This window comes from Sapajus apella, unplaced genomic scaffold (assembly GCF_009761245.1).
Source record: "Sapajus apella isolate SASKATOON/1434 unplaced genomic scaffold, GSC_monkey_1.0 scaffold1506, whole genome shotgun sequence".
Taxonomy (NCBI): domain Eukaryota; kingdom Metazoa; phylum Chordata; class Mammalia; order Primates; family Cebidae; genus Sapajus; species Sapajus apella.
This window is the reverse complement of record NW_022438432.1, coordinates 1-7,169: the sequence shown is the minus strand read 5'-3', so window position 1 is coordinate 7,169 and position 7,169 is coordinate 1. Positions and strand designations below refer to the sequence as shown.

Here is a 7,169-nt window from a genome sequence, read left to right as displayed (position 1 = left end):
CATGAGAATTGGATAAACCTCGGAGCCATAGGCTGCAGTGAGCCAAGATTGCACCCACCACACTCCAGCCTGGGCGACAACGCGAGACTCTTTCAAAAAAAAAAAAAAACCGATTTTTTAAAAGCTACTCTTAAACTAGTAATAACAACAAAATATGCACAAAACATCAACACAGGAAATTACAAAATGTTTGTGAAGGACACAAAAGATAATCTTAAAGGGGGAAAATGTTACCTTCATGATGCAAAAAGGAAATTTGTCCCAAATCACCTGTAAATATAATGCAATTGAAAATACCCAAATGTCTCAGTGTGGTGGCACACTCCTGTAGTCCTAGCTACTTGGAAGGCTGAGGTGGGAGGAGCTCTTGAGTCCAGGGTTTTGAGGCTGTAGTGAACTGTGCACCACTGCACTCTAGCCTGGGTGACAGAGTGAGACCCTGTTTCTAAAAGCAAGCAAAAAAAAAAAATAGCCAAAATGATTTTATAAATGAAACTTCACATGTTGATAGTAGAATTCACATAGAAGAGCAAAACGTCAATAATGGCCAAGGCAATTTTGAAGAATCATAAATTTGCAGTCTCTCCTTCCGAAATCTTTGTATTATTAAAAAGCTAAAGTAATTAACACAATATGATATTACCAATAAAAAACAGTTAAATGGGGGTCAGGCCTGGACCTGCACCACCTCAAGATGTAAAGTGTAACACGGGGGTCGGGGTGGGCAGCGTGGGCCTGTGAGACCTGTGGGTGTCCACATCGCGCAGCTCCCCCCAAGCCGGTTCCATAGTGGTCTGCTCCAGTTGCTGCCTGTGGATTCAGGTTCCAGACTGAAGGCTACCTGTTCTCCAGTGCCCTCCAGTGCCCTCCACCACCCCCTCCCCTGTCCACAGCTCCCCCCGCAGCCGGTTCCGCAGTGGTCTGCTCCAGTTCCAGACTGAAGGCTACTGATTCCAAGTTCTGGGGTTACTGCGGCGACCACCACAACGGCCTTGGCGCTATGTAGGAGCCCGGAGCTACTCCTCAGCCTTACTTGGGGCTGGTCATGGAGAAGCTACCCAGGATTCTGGCGGCACTGCTGGAAAGTATGGTATCAAATTCTAATGGTTTTCCATGGGAATTAGTGATATGGGCAGGTGTTATTGGATTTCTTGCTATTCCCCTTTTTTTCTGGAGAAGTTTTAGGTCAGTCAGGAGTCGGCGATATCTGGGAAGAGAAGAAAAGCTTGCTGCAGAGCTTTCTGAGCAAATTAAAGAAAAATGTGAACTGCTTGAAAAATTTAGTTTTCTACAGAAAAGCTATGAAGACTATGAAAGAGAGTCATCTTTACAGGACGTGAGCTTTGAGAAGAACGCAGCAGAAGCACAGAGTTTGGAGGAAACCTGTGAAAAGCTGAACAGGTTTGTTTCTGAAATGGAGGACGAAATACCGTATCTAAAAAAAGAGTTACAAGAGGAGAAATACATACATTCTAGACAACATCAGTTGATGGAGGATATTTCAGAAATCAGACAGTCTCTAGGAGATCTGTCAAAATCCCTGAAATCAAGTGTAGCTGAAGCCAAAACGCCCTTGAACATATTTCAAATGAATGGCAAACAACTGAAGACAGCTATAAAAGATGCTTTGAATGAAAATTCTGAACTTCAGGAAAGCCAGAAACATCTTTTGCAGGAAGCTGAAGCATGGAAAGAACAAGTGAGTGAACTGAATATACAGAAAATAATATTTGAAGACTCCAATGTACACACAGAACAAGTCCTAAATGACAAAGACGATGACATCAAGACGCTGACTAAACACTTGCTCAACATGAAAGACTGGTCTGCTATCCTTGGAGAAGACATGATGGACGATCATAACTCGACAGTAGAAATGAAGAGTGAGTCAGAAAGTGACGCTTCCTTAGCTGATCCTCCAAAAGGAGCTTTGAAAAAACTGATTGATGCTGCTAAGTTAAATGCTTCTTTAAGAAGTTTAGAAGGAGAAAGAAACCAAATTTATACTGAGTTGTCTGAAATCGATAAAACAGAGAAGCAGCTTATGGGGCATATTAAACATCTTGAGTCAGAACAAGCATCTTTGCAATCAGAAAACACAGGTTTTAAAAGTGAGAATCAGAAGCTTCAACAGAAACTCGAAATAATGACTGAATTACATGAAGAAACAACAATGAGACTTTACAAAACATTCACTGTAGAGGAAAATAACCAATTGGAGAGACAAGAGAAACTTTCTAAACAAGACGAAAAGATCAATTATACCACTGACCAGCTGGACAAGTATAGAAAGCATGCGCAACATCTTGAAGAAGAGTTGGAAAGAATGATTCTTTCTTATCAAGAGCAGATTTTACTCCTTAAGAAAAAAGCACATGACAATTGGTTGGCAGCTCGGACTGCTGAAATAAACCTCAAGGGCTTCAGGAAAGAAAATGCTAAGTACAGACAAAAATTAGCTGACACAGAGAGGAAATTCAAAGTTTTACACAAAGATCCTTCTGCAGTTGATGTTCCAAACACAGGATTTGGCAGAGAGCATTACACATACTTTACCGATATGAGAAGAGGAACTCCTTTCCCCCCACCTCCACCAGGAACCCTGTTTGGAGTTTCTCCACGTGATTTTGCACCAAGCTGTTTCCCAGGTCCACCATATGCTCCATTTGCAGTGAGGAATGCCTATCCACCCAGGGGTTTTCCTCCAAATCTTTCACCAAGACCTGGATTTTTTCCCCCAACCCCCAAATATTGAAGGTAAAAGCGAGTTCCTTGCAGGGTCGATTCCATCTTCTAATGACCCTGCTACTGAACAAAAATAATTCTGATTGATCTCGAGTTCCCTTCAAGATACTTCTGCCTTCCGATAAGCCTGCTATTGAACATCCAAAACAACAGCAAGACAGCAGGCAGTCCTTGTGTTCTCCTCCAAAGTAGTTCTTACTGACCTTGAGTCTCCATCTAGATTGATTCCAACTTAGAGTGAGCCTTCCACTGAACATCTGACATCACAACGACAAAGCTGGCAGTCTTTGTGTTCTCCTCCCAAGTAGATGTGACTGATCTCGAGTCCCCATCAGGGTTGACTCTGCCTTCAAGTGAGCCTGCCACTGATCATCCCTCAACACAGCAAGAAAGCTGGTGGTTATGTTCTCCACCCAAATAGTTCTAACTGATATCGAGTCCCTGACAGAGTTGACTCTGCCTTCAAGTAAGCCTGCCACTGAACATCCGGCACCACAGAAAAGCTTGTGGTCTTTGTGTTCTCCTCCCAAGTAGTTGTGACTGATCACGAGTCCCTGTCAGGGTTGATATCACCTTCAAGTGGGCCTGCCACTGAATGAACATCCAGCAGCACAACAAGAAAGCTGGCAGTCTTGTTATTTTCCTCCCAACTGTTTGTGACTGATCTCAAGTCCCCGTCAGGGTTGACTCTGCCTGCAAGTGAATCTGCCACTGAACATCCGGCACCACTGCAAGAAAGCTGGTGATCTTTGTATTCTCCTCTTAAGTAATGTGAATGATGTCATGTCCCCATCAGGGTTGACTTTGCCTTCAAGTGAGCCCATCACTGAACATGCAGCAGCACAGCAAGAAAGCTGGTTGTCTTTATGTTCTCCTCTTAAGTAGTGTGACTGACTTCCAGTTTCCTTAAGGGTTGACTTTGCCATCAAGTGAGCCTGCCACTGAACATCTGGCACCACAGCAAGAAAGTTTGCAGTCTTTCTGTTCTCCTCCCAAGTAGTTGTGACTGATGTAGAGTCACTGTCAGGGTTTACTTTGCCTTCAAGTCAGCCTGCCACGGAATGAACATCTGACACCACAGCAAGATAGCTGGCGGTTTTTATATTCTCCTCTCAAGGATTTGTTACCTATCTCAACTCCCCGTCAGAGTTGGGTCTGCCTCCACGTGAACCTGCCACTGAACATCTGGCACCACCACAAGATAGCGGTGGACACGACTGATGTCATGTCCCCGTCAGAATTGACTTTGCCATCAAGTGAGCCTACCACTGAACATCCGGCACCACCGCAAGAAAGCTGGTTGTCTTTGCGTTCTCCTCTTAAGTGGTGTAACTGAGTTTGAGTCCCCTTAAGGGGACTTTGCCATCAAGTTAGCCTGTCACTGAACATCCAGCACCACAGCAATAAAGTTGGCAGTCTTTCTGCTCTCCTCCCAAGTAGTTGTGACTGATCTGGAGTCCCCAGCAGGGTAGAATCCAACTTCAAGTGAGCCTGCCACTGAACATCCGACACCACAGCAATAAAGCTGGCGGTCTTTGTGTTTTCCTCTCAAGTAGTTGTGACTGATCTTGAGTCCCATTCAGGGTTGATTCCACCTTCAAGTGAGCCTGCTGGTGAATATCCAGGACCACAGAAGGAAAGCTGGTGTTCTTTGTGTTCTCCTCCCACGTAGTTGTGACTGATCTGGAGTCTCCATCCAGGTTGACTCCGCCTTCAAGTGAGCCTGCCACTGAACATCCTGCACCACAGCAAGAAAGCTGGCGGTCTTTGTGTTCTCCTCCCAAGTAGTTGTGACTGATATGAGTCCCCATAGAGGTTGACTCCACCTTCAAGTGAGCCTGCCACTGAACATCCAGGACCACAGCAGGAAAGCAGGTGGTATTTGTGTTCTCCTACCAAGTAGTTTTGACTGATCTTGAATCCATGTCAGAGTTGATTTCACCTTCAAGTGTGCCTGCCACTGAACATTTGGTACCACAGGAAGAAAGCTCATGGTCTTTGTGTTCTCCTTCCAAGTACTTTGCATAGATCTCGAGTCGCCGTCATGGTTCACTTTGCCTTCAAGTGTGCATGCCACTCAATTAACGTCCGACACCACGACAACAAACCTGGCGGTCTGTATATTCTCCTCCCAAATATTTGTGACTGATCTCAAGTCCCCATCAGGGATGACTCCGCCTTCAAGTGATCCTGCCACTTAACATCTGGCACCCCAGCAAGAAAACTGGCGGCCTTTGTGTTCTCCTCCCAAGTAGTTGTGACTGATCTCGAGTCCCCATCATGGTTGACTCCGCCTTCAAGTGACCCTGCCACTGGACATCTGGCACCACAGCAAGAAAGCTGGTGGTCTTTGAGTTCTCCTCCGAAGTAGTTGTGACTGATCTCGAGTCCCCATCAGGGTTGACTCCACCTTCAAGTGAGCCTGCCACGGAACATCTGGCACCACAGCAAGAAAGCTGGCGGTCTTTGTGTTCTTTTCCCTAGTAGTTATGACTAATCTCGAGTCCCTGTCAGGTTTGACTTCACCTTCAATTGATCCTGCCAGTGAGCATTCAGCACCACAGCAATTAAGCTGCTGGTCTTTGAGCTCTCCCACCAAGTACTTTTGACTTATCTTGAGTCCCCATCAGGGTTGATTCTACCTGCAAGTGGGACTGCCACTGAACATCCGGCACCACCACAAGAAAGCTGCGGTCTATTTGTTCTCTTCCCAAGTACTTGTGACTGATCTCGAGTCCCCGTCAGGGTTGACTGTGCCTTTAAGTAAGCCTGCCACTGAACATCCAGCAGCACAGCAAGAAAACTGGCGGTTGTGTTCTCCACTCAAATAGTTCTAACTGATCTCGGGTCCCTGACAGGGTTGACTCTGCCTTCAAGTGAGCATGCCACTGAACATCTGGCATCACAGCAAGAAAACATGCAGTAGGATCAGTCACAAGTACTTGGGAGGAGAAAACAAAGACCTTCAGGTTACTGGCAGTGGTGCCAGATGTCCAGTGGGAAGCTGACTTGAAGGCAGGGTCAACCCTGACAGGGACACGAGATCGGTCCCAACTACTTTGTGTTCTACCAAGTAGTTGTGACTGACCTCGAGTCCCTGTCAGGATTGACTCCACCTTCAAGTCAGCCTACCACTGAATATCCGGCAAAACAGCAAGAAAGCTGGCGGTCTTTGTGTTCTCCTCCCACGTAGTTGTGACTGATCTTGAGTCCCCTTCACGGTTGATTCTACCTTCACGTGAGCCTGCCACTGAACACCTGGCACAACAAGAAAGCTGGTGGAGTTTGTGTTCTCCTCCCAAGTAGTAGTGACTGATCTTGAGTCCCCGTCATGGTTGATTCCGCCTTTACGTGAGCCTGCCACTGAACATCCGGCACCACAACAGTAAAGCTGACAGACTTGGTGCTCTCCTCCCAAGTACTTGTTACTGATCTTGAGTTCCCGTCATCGTTGACTCCGCCTTCAAGTGAGGCAGCCGCTGAACATCTGGCACCACAGCAAATAAGCTGGCGTTCTTGTATTCTCCGCTCACATAGTTCTGACTGATCTGGAGTCCCCAACCAGGTTGATTCCACCTTCAAGTGAGCCTGCCACTGAACATCTGGCACCACAGCAAGAAAGCTGGCGGTCTTACTGTTCTCCTCCTGAGTATTTGTGCTGACCTCCAGTCCCCATCAGGGTTGACTCTGCCTTCAAGTGAGCCTGCCATGGAACACCTGGCACCACAGCAAGAAAGCTTGTGGTCTTTGCGTTCTCCTCCCAAGTAGTTGTGACTGATCTCGAGTCCCCGTCACGGTTGATTCCACCTTCCCGTGAGACTGCCACTGAACATCCTGCACAACAACAATAAAGCTGGCAGACTTGGTGATCTCCTACCAAGTACTTGTTACTGATCTTGAGTTTCCGTAACGGTTGACTCCACCTTCAAGTGAGGTAGCCGCTGAACATCCGGCCCCACAGCAGGAAAGCTGGTGTTCTTTGTGTTCTCCTCCCACGTAGCTGTGACTGATCTGGAGTCCCCGTCCAGGTTGACTCCTCCTTCAAGTGAGCATGCCACTGAATATCTGGCACCACAGCAGGAAAGCTAGTGGTCTTTGTATTCCCCTCCAAGCAGTTGCGACTGATCTGGAGTCCCCATCAGTGTTGATTCCATCTTCAAGTGACCCTGCCACTGAACACTGAGCATCATAGCAAGAAGGCTGGTGGTCTTTGTGTCTCCCAAGTAGTTGTGACTGATCTGGAGTCCCCATGAGGGTTGATTCCACCTTCAAGTGAGTCTGCCACTGAACATCTGGCACCACAGCAATAAAGCGGGCGGTCTTTGTGTTCTCCTCCCAAGTAGTTGTGACTGATCTTGAGTCCCCATAAGAGTTGACTCTGCCTTCAAGTGAGCTTGCCACTGAACACTTGGCACCACAGCAAG

The 7,169-nt window shown here is 46.8% G+C and overlaps 1 pseudogene; it reads left to right on the top strand.

Annotated features, from left to right (window-relative positions):
* The first annotated feature begins 834 nt into the window (after window positions 1–834).
* Window positions 835–3,269, top strand: LOC116546842 (annotated as a pseudogene).
* Window positions 3,270–7,169: the final 3,900 nt, after the last annotated feature.